At 44.3% G+C, this 19189-nt stretch overlaps 1 long non-coding RNA gene across 1 annotated transcript in view; it reads right to left on the bottom strand.

Moving 5' to 3' along the window:
• LOC309400963 overlaps positions 1 to 15715 on the bottom strand; it is a 32525-nt gene extending 16810 nt beyond the window's left edge. The window contains exon 1 of the long non-coding RNA XR_014176737.1: positions 15285 to 15715. This is a non-coding gene — a long non-coding RNA (uncharacterized lncRNA). The remainder of the gene's footprint in view (positions 1 to 15284) is intronic.
• Positions 15716 to 19189: the final 3474 nt, after the last annotated feature.

Consider the following 19189-nt stretch of genomic DNA (forward strand, 5'->3'; position numbering starts at 1 on the left):
AAGCTATCAGACATTCTAGTATCTATATTTGCCATTCCTTGGGAAATGAGTGGAGGAGCAAACTGAAATAAGTGGTTTATTATTTATCCTGTGACTCATCACTATTTTCTCTAGCCCCAGGATGTATGTACAACAGCACAAACGTATCTCCACAAGCATAAAGAGGAGGGTCATATTCCTTTGCTGACCTTTGACAAAGCTCTCCTTTCAAGTTTCTCCCTCCTCCTTGCTAGTTATAATTCCAGAGAGCGGTTTGGAATCGGAACATCATTGCTAGGCTCCTCTATTTCAGCTGCTGCAAAGATGAATCAGAAACTTCTTTTCCTCATGCTTTTTCTAGCCTTTCTAGCAATTTTTGCTTTAGTGTGTATCTTGTTGACCAGAGGCGGGAAATATGACAGCTGTGCTTCCCAATCTCGAGCTTTAACTGAGCAGCTAAATAACAAATGGAGCTTGCTCTTTGCTGATGTATCACAGGAGGAATTAGTCCATGTAGTACAGTATATGAAATCCAACCTTGGAGCCACGTTGGAAGATGCTTCTCATGCAAAGCCTTCTGATAACTGCATTCATTCTGTTGATTTGGAGTTGCCCTCTAAAGCAGACACTTTGTCATGTCTGGATCAAGGAGGGAGATGCCCACCAAGGCAGGCTTTGGTTGTAGTGTATTTTGGAAATCAGCCAGATCCAAATGTTACTGAATATGTGGTGGGCCCCCTCCCACAGCCATTGTATCACCGGGATGTGACAGTGCAAAAGTACGGAGGACAACTGCCATATTATCGCAGACCTTCACTGATTGCTGAATACAAGCAGATGGCCCACTTTCTGCAGGATACAGTGTTCCCCACAGCCCCAAGCTTCATGCATGAAGTATTGAACTACGATGGAGCCAACCTAGCAGCAATGACTACATCACCAAAGGGAATGAAATCTGGGGATCGTGCAACTTGGTTGATCCTGTACCAGAATGTAATTGGTTACTTTTTACATCCTGTTGGGCTTGAATTGCTTGTAGACCACAGAAACCTGGATATTACCCATTGGATTGTCAAGAAAGTGTTTTATGGTGGCCAATACTATAGGGACATGGCACAATTGGAAAGAGAATTCACAGAGGGGCACGTGCATGTGGAAAAGGTGAACAGAGTTCCAGCTGATGGGGGATTCTCCTCAATGAAACCAAGAGTGCATCATGCCAAACTCAGTTCCCTGAATTATGAACCTTTTGGGCCGCGTTACATTGTGAAAAACAACCAAGTCCACTCTGAATCCTGGAGTTTTGCCTACCGAATGGATTTGCATAGAGGACCACAACTTTTTGACATTAGGTTCAAAAATGAAAGGGTTGTGTATGAGCTCAGTGTGCAAGACACTATGTCCGTCTATGGCTCCAACAACCCTGGTGGGATGTCTATTAGATACATGGATGGGAGTTTTGGAATTGGAAAGTTCTCATCTCCTCTTATGCGAGGGCTTGACTGCCCTTATTCTGCTACTTATCTTAACGTTACCTTCCTAGCAGAAGTAGAAAGACCTCTCATTACTCGTGATGCTATTTGTGTTTTTGAACAGGATGTGGGAGTTCCATTTCGGCGTCACTTTTCCAAACTTCACTCTCTGTATTATGGAGGGCTACGAAGCACAGCATTGGTCTTCCGCTCTGTGTCCACTATTGGCAATTATGACTATATCTGGGACTTTGTATTTAATCCAAATGGAGCAATTGAAAGCAAAGTCCGTGCCACTGGTTATATAAGTTCATCTTACCTCCATAATGATGGTCTAGAATATGGAAACAGAGTTGGAGACTACACTCTGGGAACAATTCATACACACTTTGTTGGTTTCAAGGTGGATCTGGATGTCGCTGGTAAGTATGCAGATGTTTTGTTTCCATCAAGTCAATCCTGAATCCTATCTACTTCTATTGTGTGCATTTAGATAGGTCTTTATCTTTGACAGAAATTTGAATGGATTACAGTATATCCTTTGCTATTTAAGCACACTGGATGAAGATACAGATTGATTTCAGCCTCTCTTTTATGTTTATACTCTCCCTGTAATGGCAAAGGCAAAGGTTCCCCTCGCACATATGTACTAGTCGTTCCCAACTCTAGGGGGTGGTGCTCATCTCTGTTTCAAAGCCTAAGAACCAGCACTGTCCGAAGACATCTCCATGATCATGTGGCTGGCATGACTAAATGCCGAAGGCACACGGAACACTGTTACCTTCCTATTTTTCTACTTGCATTTTTACATGCTTTCAAACTGCTAGGTTGGCAAAAGCTGGGACAAGTAACGGGAACTCACTTTGTAATGCGGCGCTATGGATTCGAACCCCCAACCTTTCTGATCAACAAGTTCAGCGTCTTAGTCACCTCTTCCCTTGACTCTCCCTATAGCCTATTAATGATTCAATGTCCTTTTCAGATTCCTATATTAGCAAATCCTCAGGCTTTGTACTGTTTGTAATTGCAGAGGAAGATGCAAGTTTCTGCTGAGTATTGGTGCTAACCTATTCCAGAATACTCATCTTAGCATACCTTAACCCTCTGTTTTCAGAAATGATCTCTTACTAATATATAATCCTTTTATGAGATCCCAATGCAATTTGTAATTTGATTTCCAAGTGATAATGCCTTTGTCCTCTGAAGATGGCTTTCTTTTGAGGGTTTTTTTTTAATAAGCAGAAGATGCAAACATGTTAGTTTTATCCCAGCTGGCAAACCTCAAGTAAATTTTTTTCTTGATCCTTCTGAGCAAAAAGGCATTATGTCCTTTTAGTCAGATGATCCAAATTCCAAATTATCATTCTCCATTAGACCATTTTAACTTCCTTTTTGGCAAGATGTTGTGAGAGAAAGGCAGGATGGTTTCCCATCTGTATTCTTCTCTCCCCCTCCTCCTATTATAGCAGTTCAGTGAAAAGCAACCTTGTTTTTTCAGAAAGTTGCCTTGTATTTTTATTTACTTGCATGTTTATATTGTAATATTGTAAATCATTTTGAAGGTTTTTTTTTTAATCCCAAGAGGCAGTTTATAAATAATTGTAATATATAAATAAATAGAATGGAAAAAGAGCTAAATTAATGTTGTCACTTAAGTTGTTTTTCTCTCTAGGAGCTTCCAGCCAGAAATCTTACAAGCACAAGAAACTGTTATTTACTTACTTGGTTTTGGGAACAGTCATCATCACAGCAGTTTTAGAAATATTAAAGTTACAAAATATTATTTTATCAGCTTGTATTGCATAGAGCAGGCTGGATATTGAAATGGCAGTGTTGTTCTCCTTCCCCACTATAGTGAGAGTAAAAGTCAGTAAGGAATTAAAAAAAACCTACTGTTTTTTCCTTCCTTCCTTCCCTCCTTCCTTTCCTGCCTCCCTCCTAGAGGTCTGTCCAAATTCATTAGCACACTACATTAAATATAAGAGAAATGTATAGAATTTAAAAGAACCTTGCCATCCATCCTAACCCTGGAGGAAAAGCCAGGTTTTCAAAAACTTTTAAAAAGCTTTTGAGGATTGAAACATACAATCATACAATGTGAGAAAAGGATGTTCTACAAGGCAGGAGCTCTTCCAGAAAAGGCCTATTTTTTGGATCCATGAGATGATATTTATTTTATTTTATTTATTTATTTCTTAGATTTTTAGACCGCCCCTCTCCCAGAAAGGGACTCGGGGCGGTGTACAGTCAATACAAATAAAATCAGTCATAATAATAAAATACATTTAAGATACATTTGGAGGGGGAGATAGGCTGTACTAAGAAATAAATATATTCTAATCCTAAAAACATCCCAATTAAAACCCCAAACCCAATTAAAATAAAATAAATCCCCGGGAGGTAAAACTAAGAAAGTGCCAGGCCAGCTGATTGAAATAGGTGAGTCTTTAACTTTTGCCGGAAGGAACGGAGGTCGGTGGTAGTTCGAATGTCTGGGGGGAGGTCATTCCAGAGGGTTGGGCCCATCACAGAGAAGGATCTACTCCTAGGTGTCGCCCGCTGGCATTGCCTAGCAGACGGCACCAGGAGGAGCCCCTCCCTGTGTGGGCGGATAGGTCGCAGGGACGTGTGTGGTAGGATGCGATCCTGCAGATAACTAGGTCCTATGCCATGGAGCGCTTTAAAGATGGTGATCAGTACCTTGAAACGCACCCGAAAGGCCACAGGTAGCCAGTGCAGCTCGCGCAGGAGAGGTGTTACGTGGGAGTAACGTGTACTTCCCATAATAACCCACGCGGCTGCGTTCTGAACTAGCTGCAGTCTCCGGATGCGTCCCAAGGGAAGCCCCATGTAGAGGGCATTGCAGTAGTCCAGGCGAGACGTCACCAGCGCATGAGTGACCGTGCGCAGGGCACTCCGGTCCAGTAGGGGGCGCAATTGGCGCACCAGGCGGACCTGGTGGAACGCCCCCCTTGCCATGGCTGCCACATGGTCCTCCATTGACAGCCGGGCATCGAGGAGGACGCCCAAATTGCGCGCCCGCTCCACGGGGGACAGTTGTTCGCCCCCTATGGCCAGCGATGGAGTCAGCTGGCTGAACCGAGGTGCCGGTACCCACAGCCACTCGGTCTTGGAGGGGTTGAGTTTGAGTCTGTTGTCCCCCATCCAGACCCCGACGGCTTCCAAACACCGGGACATCACTTCGACAGCCTCGTTGGGGTGGTTTGGGGTTGAAATGTACAGCTGAGTATCATCAGCGTAAAGATGGTACTCAACCCCAAAACCACGGATGATCTCACCCAGCGGCTTCACATATGCGTTGAACAGGAGAGGCGAGAGGACCGACCCCTGTGGCACCCCACAAGTGAGTGACCTCAGGGACGACCTCTGCCCCCCTGTCAACACACATTGCTTCCGGTCGGAGAGGTAGGAGCCGAACCACCGCAAAACGGTGCCTCCGACTCCCATTCCCTCCAACCGGCGCAATAGGATACCATGGTCGATGGTATCAAAAGCCGCCGAGAGGTCTAATAGGACCAAGATAGAGGAACAACCCCTATCTCTGGCCCTCCAGAGATCATCAACCAACGCGACCAAGGCTGTCTCAGTGCTGTGCCCGGGTCGGAAGCCGGACTGGCGTGGGTCTAGATAGTCGGATTCATCTAGGTGTCATGGAAATTGCTGCGCCACCACATTCTCAACAACCTTCGCCAAGAAGGGGAGGTTGGAGACTGGACGATAATTAGCTAGCTCCATTGGGTCGAGCGAAGGTCTCTTGAGCAAGGGTCTCACCACCGCCTCTTTCAAGGCGGTTGGTAAGTATCCCTCACCCAATGAGGCGTTCACCAGGCCCAGGAGCCAGCCTCGTGTCACCTCCCAGGCTGCCAGTACCAGCCAGGAGGGGCATGGGTCCGTTAAACATGTGGTGGGTCGCAGCCGTCCACGCAACCTGTCCAAATCCTCGGGGGCAACAGAGTCAAACTCCTCCCAGAATGGTCTCTCAAGACTCGCTGTTGGCGGCTCGTCTGGTCCACTGACGGAGGTCCACCCGCTCCGGATCTGATCGATTTTGTCCTGAAGATATTCCCCAAACTCCTCTGCTCTACCCTGTAAGGGTGTCTCCCGCGCCCCCTGTGATAAAAGGGAGCGGGTCACCCTAAACAGGGCGGCAGGGCGGTTATCCGCGGACGCAATAAGAGCAGCACAATGTCTACGTTTGGCCGCTCTTATTGCCACAAGGTAAGTCCGCAAATAGGCTCTTACCTGTGTTTGGTCAGATTCGGAGCGTGAGGACCTCCACCTGCTCTCTAGACGTCTCCTGTGGCGCTTCATCATCCTAAGCTCCTCAGTAAACCAAGGAGCCCGGGTGGGTCGATGCCGCAGAAGAGGTCGCAAAGGCGCAACCCGGTCCAAGGCCCCAGTCGTCGCCCTATTCCAGGCAGTCACTAGGTCCTCGGAGCGGGAGCAGGACAAGGCTACAGGTATTGGCCCAAGCTCCGTCTGGAATCTATCAGATTCCATCAGGTGCCTGGGGCGGTACCAGTTTATAGAGTCTGGTTCCGCCTCCTCGCGGTGGGGGATAGCGCCAGGGAAGTCCAGCCGGAGGGATGAGTGGTCTGACCATGACAGGGGCGTGATGACTAAATCCCCTATTCCCAGATCACTCGTCCACTGTTCAGATACAAAAATGAGGTCCAGTGTGTGGCCCCCTTCGTGAGTGGGGCCCTGCACTAATTGGGTCAGGTCCATGGCCGTCATGGAAGCCATGAACTCCCAAGCCACCTCGGAAGCCGCTCCCGTTGACGGCAAGTTGAAGTCCCCCATGACCAAAAGTCTGGGAGTCTCAACTGCCGTCGCTGAGATTAGCTCGAGGAGCTCGGGCAGGGCTGCTGATGCAAAGCGAGGAGCCAAGTATACAATCAGCAAGCCCCACTGCCTCCCTGGGCCCCAGTTCACACCAAGGGACTCACACCCGGGTATCTGAGGAACAGTGAACTCCCTCGGCTCTAAACATTCCCGCATAACCACCGCCACCCCACCACCCTTACCCAGGGCCCGAGGCTGATGGAATGCACGGAAACCCAGTGGGCACATTTCCACGAGGGGTAAACCACCCTCGTGGCCCAGCCAGGTCTCCGTTATCCCTGCAAGGTCTAGCTCCCCCTCTGAGATCAACTCATTAATGAGGGGGGCCTTGTTGGTGACAGACCTTGCATTGCAAAGCATCAGCCGCAGGCCCTGGCTCTGTAGCACCTGTCCACCTAGACTGCAGGGGTTGGTACAAGCGACCGGGCGTAACCAGCAGCCGCGGTCTCCCAACCGACCTTGGGATCTTATCCTGTCCTCGCATCCCCTCCTCCCCGTGACCGTTGTAATAGGACAACCCTCTGCTTTAGTGACCTTTATATTCCCCCCCTCCACCGCATCCCCGTCCTTCCTGGACTCACCTGTCTGTCCGGCGCTGGCTCTCCTCCCGGTCTGATTAGCCCTCCCCCCCACCCTGGAACCCCCTAAAAAAGATAAAAAACATTTTACTAAAAATCCCCTTAGCTTCCGGTTCCTGCACCTCTCGGGGTCCACGAACCCGTCCTCGAGGCGGGCCCTTGAAAGAGCCAAGGGCCAAGCCTGCGAGAGAGGGGCCTCCCGCAGGCGGAGCAAGTCTAACCTCGAATAAGTTATTATCGACAAAATTCCAGTAGGGGCTAAGGTGCTGTAGGTGGTAAAAAAGTCAGTATGGGGGGGAGGTAGAAGGCATTAGTCCCATAAGTCAATGTCAATGTGGGGGGTAAGAGGCATTGTCCTGGATAATTCTTCAGTAATGAGTGGGGGGGGAGTAGATGTCTAGATGATAAGATTGGACGGATGTGGCGATGATGGTAGAAATGGTAGAAAAGATGGTAGAAAAAATGGGTGATAGCCCCAGCTGTAAAGTTGGTGATAACCCTCCATGGTCTTAGGTGGTCCTAGGTGGGGATAAGCTCAGGAACAGAGATTCAGGGTCCTTGGTGGGTGGGGGGGGCAGTCTTGGCTCCAAATAACCATACTCCTAGGCAGCCTTCCAGCCTCTCCATGGTCATAGGCCCGGTCCATGGCCCTAGGCCAGATCTTCCAGAGGCCTCAGATGATCCAGGCCCCCTCAACCACCATAACCACCATCCTCTCCCACTCTGTCCTGGCTCCCACCTAAAGGGTCCAGTAGTCCAGGCTCTCACCCAGTGCTCACCCAGCGTTCCAATGTTCCAAGCGTTGGTCTTCCGGTGTCTTCCCAACAGCGCCGGCCTCCAGGAGTCACCGGGAGCCGCCAGAGGATGATAAAAGCCTCAGCGAAAAGCCCTGGCAAGGCAAGGCCCTTGGCAGAGGCAAGGCAAGGCATTTTGCGAGCAGATCTTCTTTCAGCCTTTCCCAATCGGCTGCCTCGCCTCTCTGCCGGCCGCTCTGTCACTCCGCTTGTCTCCTCCGCCAGCGCGCACGCCAAACGCTGAACGCTGTAACGTCGCCGCCATTCCTCTCCTGCTCGCACTCCCCAGCCTCTTCCTGCCTTGCGTCGATCTTCTGTGACCTCCCCTCGGTCACCGTGACCACCCTGGCGGACCAAAATGCGTCCGAAACCAGCCTGGGTGGTCGATGAATCCGACTCTCGGCCCTCCGGTGGCATGAATCCGACTCTCGGCCCTCCGGTGGCATGAGGGCCGGGAACAGCACCCATTGCCCCGTTGGAGCTCTATGGCGTCTCCCGGAGCTCAAGAGGCGACCGCCATTGCCGGAAGCTCCTCCTCCTCCTCCAACTCCTCCAACTTTAATTAATAGAACCAGGGGTATGCCCGCTCTATTTGATAATATAGAAAGACAGAAACCATTGGAGAAAGGCAGCCCCTTCAAACAAGCAAAACCTATGCCATGAAGGGATGTACAGCAGAGGTGGTATTCAGCAGGATGGAGATTTTACAGTATCCTTCCCCTGCCACGCCCACCAAGTCATGCCACACCCACAGAACCGGTAGTAAAAAAAATTTAACCCCACCACTGATGTACAGGTAAAGACAATGATCTTGAATTACATCCAGAATCTGTCTTGTAGCCAATGCCATTCATGTAGTAGCAATTATATATAGCCGTACTGAGGAATGCCCATCTCTGCTTCCATTGTCATATTCTGAACTAGTTGCCACTTTTGAGTGGTCTTCAAGTGCTGTCCCATCTAGATGACACTGCAATAGTCCACATGCAAGGTGACTATGGTGGGATTAATTGTTTGCAGGGGACCCTGGTTCAGTAACAGGTGCATATCACATTAATATCAGTAAATGTCTTCCTGATTACAGTTTCTGAATATTCTTCAGGCAGGAACTGTGAATCCAGAAAATACTCTCAAATTGCATGCCATTTCTGAATGTGGAAGAGCTGTCCGATCTAGGATTTAATATGGAAAACTTCCAGGGCTGGGCAGTCTAGCCTTGTTGGGGTTGAGTCTGAATCTGTCCTTTCCTATTCAGAGCCCTATGCTGTTACCTTCTCATTGAAGTAATACCTATTGCTGCTCACAGTTGTATGCTTTTGAATTGCTAGGTTGTCAGGGGTTGGGGCAAGGACGGGAGCTCAGCTCACCCTAGTGTTTGGTACTGTGGTCTTGTACTCGGGCTGCTGGCTTTCCAGATGACAAGCCCAGCATATTAACCATCAAGCCACCACGCCACCCATCTTTTTTTATAGCCCTCAAATGCTGGAATACTGCTATCATGTTTCCCCTAGTCCTTCTTTTCATTAGAATAGGCATACCCAATTCATATGTTTTAGCCTCCAGCCCCCTAACCAACCTTGTTGTCCTTCTCTGCACTCTGTACCTTTTTTATATTGTCGTGACCAGAACTGGACACAGTGTTCCAATTCTGGTCTTACTGAACCTTTGTAAAGCAGTCCTAATACTTCATGTGATCTTGATTCTATCCCTCTGTTTATGCAGCTTAGAACTGTGTTGGCTTTCTTGGCTGGCACCGTACACTGCTGGCTCATATTTAAGTGATTGTCCACTAGGACTCCAGGGTCCCTTTCACAATTACTGGTACTGAGCCACATTTAGCCTGGTCTATACCTGTACAATTCATTTGTCTTGCCTAAATGTATAACCTTACTTTTATCCACAATGACTTTCATTTTACAATACAATACAATAGTAGAGTTGGAAGGGACCTTGGAGGTCTTCTAGTCCAACCCCCTGCCTAGGCAGGAAACCCTATACCGTTTCAGACAAATAGCTATCCAACATCTTCTTAAAGACTTCCAGTGTTGGGGCATTCACAACTTCTGGAGGCAAGCTGTTCCACTGATTAATTGTTCTCACTGTCAGGAAATTTCTCCTCAGTTCTAAGTTGCTTCTCTCCTTGATTAGTTTTCACCCATTGCTTCTTGTTCTACCCTCAGGTGCTTTGGAGAATAGTTTGACTCCCTCTTCTTTGTGGCAACCTCTGAGATATTGGAATAATGCTATCATGTCTCCCCTAGTCCTTCTTTCTCTTAAGCTAAACATACCCAGTTCCTGCAACCGTTCTTCATATGTTTTAGTCTCCAGTCCCCTAATCATCTTTGTTGCTCTTCTCTGCACTCTTTCTAGAGTCTCCACATCTTTTTTACATCGTGGCGACCAGAACTGAATGCAGTATTCCAAGTGTGGCCTTACCAAGGCATTATAAAGTGGTATTAACACTTCACGTGATCTTGATTCTATCCCTCTGTTGATGCAGCCTAGAACTGTGTTGGCTTTTTTGGCAGCTGCTGCACACTGCTGGCTCATATTTAAATGGTTGTCCACTAGGACTCCAAGATCCCTTTCACAGTTACTACTACTGAGTAAGGTATCACCTATACTGTACCTGTGCATTCCGTTTTTGTTGCCTAAATGTAGAACCTTACTCTTTTCACCATTGAATTTCATTTTATTAGATAGTGCCCAATGTTCAAGTTTGTCAAGATCCTTCTGTATCTTAAGCCTATCTTCTGGAGTGTTGGCTATTCCTGCCAGCTTGGTATCATCTGCAAATTTGATGAGTTCCCCATTTATTCCCTCATCCAAATCATTGATGAAGATGTTGAAGAGTACTGGGCCTAAAACAGAGCCTTGGGGTACTCCACTGCATACTTCCCTCCATGTAGATGCAGTTCCATTGAGAACTACACGTTGAGTGCGGTTGGTCAGCCAGTTACCAATCCATCTGGTGGTGATGCTGTCTAACCCACATTCTTCTACTTTATCTAGTAGTAGGTTATGGTCTACCTTATCAAAAGCCTTACTGAAGTCCAAGTAAACTATATCAACGGCATTCCTCTGGTCCACTAATTTTGTCACATTATCAAAGAATGCAATAAGATTAGTCTGGCATGATCTGTTTTTGACAAATCCATGTTGGCTTTTGGCTATTACTTTGTTTGCTTCTAGGTGTTCGCAAATTCGTTGCTTGATTATTTTTTCCAGAATCTTTCCTGGTATTGAGGTTAGGCTGATAGGTCTGTAGTTTCCTGGATCTAATTTTTTCCCTTTTTTGAAGATGGGAACCACATCAGCTCTTTTCCAGTCCTCTGGTAGTTCCCCGGTGTTCCAGGATCTCTGAAAGATATAATTCAGTGGTTCTGAGATCTCGTCTGCTAGTTCCTTCAGAACTCTGGGGTGTAATCCATCCGGTCCTGGTGATTTGAACTCATCTAGGGTAGACAGGTGCTCACTTACCATTTTCTTCCCTATTTCAATTTGTGTTCCTAATTTTGTGGTGCTGCTTTTGATAGGTTGGACTGTTTTATCCCTTTGTGTAAAGACAGATGCAAAACATGAGTTAAATAGTTCTGCTTTCTCCCTGTTGCTTGTCACCTTCTTGCCACTTTCTCCTAGCAATGGACCAATTGTTTCCTTAACTTTTTTCTTGTTTTTAACATGTTGGAAGAAGCTTTTTTTGTTAATTTTTACTTTTGTGGCAAGCCTTTCTTCATTGTGAGCCTTAGCTTTCCTCACTTCATCTTTACAGGCTCGGGCTATTTGCTGATATTCTGCCTTAGTTATGTCCCCCTCCTTCCACTTTTTATACTTACTTTTTTTGTCTTTCAGTTTGTCAGATAGTTGTTTATGCAGCCATGCTGGTTTCTTTTGGGAGCTGTTGTTTTTCTTCTTCATTGGTATTGTGTTAGACTGGGCTTTTCTAATCTCATTTTTCAAAATTTCCCAAGCTTCTTGAGTTGTTTTCCCCTCGAGGATTCTCATCCATGGAATTTTTCCCAAGCTCTCTCTAAGTTTATTGAAATTAGCTTTCTTAAAGTCCAAGACTCTAGTTTGACTTTGTTCTACTACTTGTGTTTGGATAATGTTGAATTCCAATATTGCATGGTCACTTGCCCCCAGGGTTCCTATGACTTCAACACCTTCTATCATTTCCTCTCTGTTAGTGAGAATTAAGTCCAGTATGGCTGATCCCCTTGTTTCCTTCTCTACTTTTTGGAAAACAAAGTTGTCTGCTAGGTTTGTTAGGAACCTGTTGGATCTTCCACTTGGTGCAGAGTTTGTTTCCCAGTTGATGTCAGGGTAGTTAAAATCTCCCATTACTATTGTGGTGTGCTTCCTACATACCTTAGTTAGCTGACTAGCAAAAAGTTCATCTTCTTCCTCTGCTTGGTTGGGTGGCCTGTAGTATAGACCTATGGCAATGTCATTTCCCCCACAACCTTTAATATTGACCCAAATGCATTCAAGATAGTTCTCATTATTGTTGTGCTCTATTTCTGTAGAGACATAGTTATTTCTTATATATAGTGCAACTCCACCTCCTCTTTTATTTGGTCTATTTCTTTTAAATAATTTAAATCCTTCTAGCTGTATGTTCCATTTGTCAGTTTCATCCCACCAAGTTTCTGTAATGGCAATAATATCATATCTGCCCTCTTTTACTTGAATTTCTAATTCTCCCTGTTTATTCCTCATGCTCTGTGCATTGGTATATAGACATTTGAGTCCATTTTGATTGACCTTGTGTTTACTGTCTACATAACCTGTATTATGCCTGACTGCCCCTATTTTCTTGCCACTTGTGTGATTCATGCACATGGTATGACAATCACTATTACATGCTTGGTTTTGCTTGACAGCAGGAGTGATAATCTTACCCACACACACATCTATGTTACATGCATTTATAACCCTATGAATTTTAGTTTGCTGGGGACAGAGATGTTCTGTATCTATTAATTCTCTGTCCCCGCTCTTCAGTTTAAATTTTTATCAAGAAAATCTGTGAATTTAATGCCAAGTATCTCAGTTCCTTTCTTGGATGGGTGCAACCCATCTCTTTTGTACAGTTTTTCATTGGACCAGCTACAGGCTTCATGACTAATAAAACCAAAGCCTTCCCTTTTACACCACTCCTTTAGCCAAACATTAAACTCTGCTACACGCTGGCCCTTCCCTTTTTGTTCCTTATATACAGGTAAAACCTCTGAAAAGATAAGCCTACAACCTATACTATTAAGTTCATACCCCAAGTTCTGGAAATCATTCTGCACAGAAAGTACATCTTTCTGGGATAGATCATTAGTGCCAAGATGTATAATAGCATCAACGTCACAGTCCTTACTTGCATTCTTGACTATCTTAAGAATACGCCTCTTGTCTCTGCTGGCAGTAGCACCTGGCAGACACCTGACCTCTTTTAAAACCTCCGTATCCTCTCCTAAATTAACATCTCTTACGATTGAATCACCAACCAGAAGGTGACTTCTCTTTTTACATACCTTGATCTTCTTCTGCGACTGATGTGTGATACCTGGTTCCCCTTTTCGCCTTTCCGAAGAAAGTTCTTCGTTTTGGACCAACCCTATTTTGTTAGATAGGGCCTAGTGTTTGTGTCTGTTAAGATCCATCGGGATCTTGAACCTACCTTCTGGGGTGTTGATTCTCGTCCCTTGCAAATTCGATGACTTCCCCTTCTATTCCCTTGGCTAAATTGTTTATGAAAATGTAGAAGAGTACTGGACCTAAAACAAAACTTTGGGGTACCCCACTGTTACTTCCCTCCATATAGATGTAGTTCCATTAAGGACTACACATTAAATACAGTTTTCAGCCAGTTACAAATACATCTGGTGGTGCTACTGTCTATCTTACATTTTTCTATTTATTTATTTATTTATTTATTTATTTATTTATTTATTTATTTATTTATTTATTTTATTAAATTTGTTAGCCGCTCCCTCTCCACAAAGGGACTCGGGGCGGCATACAATAAATAAAACACATATTATAAAAATTACACATTGTACACATTGTACAGAGGAGGTATAAAACACAATACAATATATAAATATTAAAATAAGTTAAATTAAAACCCCAATGGAAATTACAAGTTTAAAAATTGCCAGGAGGAATAAAATGGAGCTATGGTTGAGCCAGGCCTGCTAGTCGAAAAAGGTGGGTCTTGAGTTTTGAACGGAAGGAGCGGAGGTCGGTGGTAATCCTAATATCCGGGGGGAGGTCATTCCAGAGGGCTGGGCCCATCACAGAGAAGGCCCTACTCCTGGGCGCCGCCCTTTGGCACTGCTTAGTGGACGGCACCCGGAGAAGTCCCTCTCTGTGAGAGCGAATTGGTCATAGGGATGTATGGGGCAGGATGCGATCCCGCATGTAGCTAGGTCCTGTGCCATGGAGCGCTTTGAAGATGGTAATCAATACCTTGAAATGCACCCAATAGACCACAGGAAGCCAGTGCAGCTGGCGCAGGAGAGGTGTTATATGGGAGTATCTCGTACTCCCCATAATCACCCGCGCAGCCGCGTTCTGATTATAGCTTAGCAAGTACTGGTAAGTTGTGGTCTACTTTGACAAATGTCTTCTTGAAATCTAAGTATACTATGTCCGCAGCATTTTGCTGATTTATTGAATTTCAGTCCCCGCAATCAAGACTGGAGGCTAGCTGAGTGGATTAAAAAGGCCAGCACATTTTTCTTTCACAACCAGCATTTTTATCTAAAACATAAATAAATAGCATTCTAAATGTCTGTGGATATTCTCAGTCATCCAGGTCATGGTTGTCACAAAGATGCTTTTTTTTTCCTCAAGAGGCGACTGGACTTTCTGGTTTTTCTTTGAAGACATTTTGCTTCTCATCCAAGAAGACTTCTTTAGCTCCAAGAAGCTTCTTGGATGAGAAATGAAATGTCTTCAAAGTAAAACCAGAAAGTCCAGTTGCCTCTTGAAAAAAAGCACCTTTGGGACAAATGGCATTATACCTTAAAGAGATTGCAAATAAGAATTCTTATGTCCTTAAATGCTTACTCTAAATGCATCTTCCAAAGATTTAGAACCATTTTACTTTTTATCTTGTGTGCTATTGATAAGGAAGTCAATAGTTCACCATTTTCAGATTATTTTACTGTTGAATTAAATCTCTAATTTATATAATTTATTTGACATCTGGCTCTTTTATATCCTTTGCTTCCTTTCTCTCAGGAAAAAGATCAGAACTGATCAAATAGAACAATAATGGCTTCTGATGGTTTTAGTTCAACTGGTTGCATTGTGTCTCTTCTTCCTGTCCCATATCTTGAATCCAATAGATCAGTAAACATAATAAAAAATAGACCTTTAAAAGAATTCTGACCCTTAATTAACTATTTATGGGAAGTTAAAATGATACTAAGAAATACTACTGGCATGTTAAGAATTCAGCCTAATAGTTTATGTCCTCTTCAAGTGGAGCCCAGTTCCTGCTGACCAGTGGTCCCATCCTTGGCAAAAGTATAGAGATAACTTTTCATTGCCTTCTTCAAGATATTTCAGCTGTCCAATCTATGTTACAACCTTACCTTGATGGTCTTCTAAGTATGTACTACATTTGGGGAGATCAGCCAAGGGCAGTTCAATGTTGCCACCTATCTCGGTGAAATGATCAGTGATCAAAAAGCAAAAGAAAGAAAAGGGTTAAGCAACTCAATGAAAACATAGCATAGAACACAATAATCAAAATTTTCTTTCTATAGTTGGAAGCACATGAACAAAGTTGCCAAAGATAAATTTGGCTTACTGAGGGGTTGGGGCGGTCTTCAGTTTGGCACACTAGTTTGGGAACTTTAATTCTCACAGTTCCCAGCAAGATGAGAAGTAGGGACATTTGGAAGGGGATTCAAAATTCTCAAAAATGTTCAAGGACTGATATTTTGGCAGTAGGGCTAATAGAATGCCAATAACTGAAAATCAGTTAATGATATCTATTCATTTTACACTGCAAGGCTTAGCACATTTTTGAGTAGCCAAGTCTTCATTCTGATCTTTGATGGAGAAAGTCTCTCTGCAGAATTACTCACTTGGGTTGTGTTTATTCTGGACAGGGAAGAAAATTCCAATAACACAAACATAGATGTTCCTTACAAGAGGAAGTGGTTTTAAGAGAAAGTTGGGGAAAAATAGCCTTTACTGTGATTAGTTTTGGAAAATAACAATGAAAAAGAGGTTTCCCTATTCTGTATAGAGTTTTCCATTTCTGGTGACTGCTTTTCCCATTAACAAAAGGTCAGTTTTAGAGCACATTCAGCTGAAATGAATGCTGGATAGATTAACTAATTGTTGCCCATCTTTGCCATTCTCCATTAGCTAGCCTGAACATAGTGAAATGCATGGTAAAAATGCAGATCCACGTATACAGTAGGTTTCCTATATTAATATTTGTGTTTCACACATGATTTTTTTGGGAGGGATTGAACAGAAGATAATAACATCTTAATAGAAGAATAAGCAGGGTCTAAACAAGGTAGATGTACATAAGCCCTAGTGAAGGGGTGGGTTTAGCCAGAACAGGGGGCAGGCCTTCCCTTCCCGGGTCACCTGAGGGCTTCTTGTCCCTTAATCGGATCAGCTGGGCCGCTCCGTTCATAAAATAGCTGATTCACGGGTGCCGCTCAGGCCATATTTTGTGGGTCAAAAAAATATAAGACCCTGTCTTATTTTCGGGGAAACATGGTATGGAAGAAATTATTGCCTAATATTATAAATTAAAGACTTATTTTATTAATAATATCTACAGTTATATTGTCCTGAGAGCTATGCACAGTGCTCCAGGTCAATGCACTGATTCAATTCCCCTAATCTTGGATGTCTTTGCTCCATTATTAAATTTTGCCAACAATTTTATTGTCTCCTGTTTTAATCACCAGTGATTTCATCTGCCTAACTTAACTGAGAGGAATATCCCAATCCACTTTTATGTGGATAAGGTTATCCTTTCACCGTTGTTGTGGAGAGCATTTTTACATTATTGTGAAGACTGGGAAATATGAACTATCAGAAAACAAACATCATAATCATCCTAGCATTTTTCTTGCAGGTGCAAAGTCTGTTTTTCGGGTCAACAATCACCATCTTACACAATCAAATGCAGCATCTGGGTTTAACTGGACATTTTTTATGCCCACATTTATTGTATTTTGCCATTTTCTCTGTTGTCTTCCATGAGGCGCTTGCCATCTATATTAAAGTGGAAGGTGATGTAACAGGCAACCATGTGAGGTGCTGTTCATTGAACATGGCCATATCACTGAAGGTGTTTCTCCTGCATTTTCTCTGATATTGACACAGTGCCCATTTGCTTCTGAACTGTGTGGTGGCTTACAAGGTCAAGAAGAGAAACACGTAACAACCAAGAAAGTGTGCTCATCTTCATGGCATGTAAAGTGCACTCGATTAACATTTGGTGACTGTCCAGCACTCAGCAACTTATAGAACTGCTGGGTGCACCATGTTTCATATATCTTTGATTTTAAATGGATTGGCATGAGTCAATCATATAGCACACCAGTGATCTCCTTCCACCGTAGCCATATTTGTTTACTCTTGCAACTTTGTTTTTGATGCTGCCATCACTTTGTAGATGGGATCCTAGGTGACAAAAGGAGTTGGTCTTCACTAGATCTTCACTGCTGACTTGTATGATGGTGTTGCTTGGACTGCTCTCTAAATATTCAGTCTTTCTGATATTTAGGCACAGACTAAATTGGTTAAGATGGTTGTTCCACATCTGCACTTCTTCTCTAGTGGTAACTGCAATTATGACATCATGGGCATAGAACAAGGCCTAGGGAATGTCATGTTGCAAGTTTTTTTCATAATAATCTCTACGGCAAAAATGACTGAGCACCATGGTGGTCTAGAGGTGAAGTTGCCGCCTTCCCACTGGAAGATTGAGAGTTCAATCCTAGGTAGTGTCAGATGTTTTTCTCTCAGAGTGCAAAAATAAAATATCTGCTGTGAAGTCCACATAGGTGTCAGAAAGGACAACACACAGCTAAATTCAATTGCCTCAATTCGACCCTAAATTAAGGGATTACGGGGCTATAAAAAGAAAAGAAAATACCGGTAGATGATAAAAATGAACAGCAATGGTGATAATGCTGAACTTTGATGAACACCAACTTTCACAAGAAAGATGTGAGAAAGGCCAACAGTGTATTTCATGCAATTGTTGGTATTTGTGTACAGCATCTGGACCCATGTTAGCAGTTGTTCAGGCACACAGTGGTCACATAACACATACTAAATTAACGTGAAACACACTCAAAGGTTTTTTTCAAGGTCAAGGAAAAATAAATGTAGTGGCTCTCCTTGGTGTTTCTATATAAGCATGCAAACTAATTGCAAAGATGGATTGTTTTTATTCTTAGAGAAAGGGATTATGATGTTCGTGGCCCAGTCAGCAAGCACTGGCCAGGGTCCACGATGGCATTGAAAAACTAGGAGTACCAGACTATCTTCAGGCTGGGTTTTGGGCTTAAAGCGTGGTCGGAGCTGCCATCTTTCTATAAACCCTGGTGGGTGGGTGTGGAGTGCTGGCGTTGCTTCAGTAAGTGGAATGATTGGTTGTGGTTGTATCATGATTGGTAGATTGGTGCTGATTGGTGCTGGCTGTTTGTCCATTGTTGTTTCATGTTGTAATGGCCTGGAACCAGGTTAATCTCAAAAATTGAACACTTCAACAAGAGAATAATTATGGAAGCTATCGAAATAGAGAAACACCCCCACAACATGAATAAATGTGATGATACCTCCCACCTACCAGACATCTGGAAACCAGCCCTAGTCAACAAACGAGCCCCACCCACTACCCAGACCTTTACAACACGAAACAACAACGGACACACAGCCAGCACCAACCAGCACCAATCAGCATCAATCTACCAATCATGATACAACCACATAGCCAATCAATCCATTTACTGAAACAAAGCCAGTACTCCACACACACCCCACCAGGATTTATAGAAAGATGGCAGCTCTGACCACGCTTTAAACTGAAAATACCAGCCTGAAGATGGGGAGTGAGAGCTCGCCAAAACGTTGCCAAGACAATCTCAATCTTACACAGGATAAGACCTGAATACAACAAGACCAGCATACCTACACCCGTGAAAATCTACGAAAACATACATACATACATACATACATACATACATACATACATACATACGTACATCTTTGGTTGTTCGGGTTTTCTCCCGTGTAGAATTGGAAGTATCTTCACGACGTTTCGATGAAGTCTCATTCATCATCTTCAGGCTGGTGCTTCCGGCTTGGTGCTTCCAGGAGCAATGTGAGATCTCAGCCGGTTCCTCTTTTTAACTGCCAGTGGGGGTTTGAGCTGATTGGGTGGGAGCTTGGCTGCATTCTGATTGGGTGGGGGTGTATTCTGATTGGTAGGGGGCTTGGCTGTGGTCATCGAAGA

This window comes from Natrix helvetica (genome assembly GCF_964273705.1).
Source record: "Natrix helvetica genome assembly, chromosome: Z".
In the NCBI taxonomy this organism is placed as follows: domain Eukaryota; kingdom Metazoa; phylum Chordata; class Lepidosauria; order Squamata; family Natricidae; genus Natrix; species Natrix helvetica.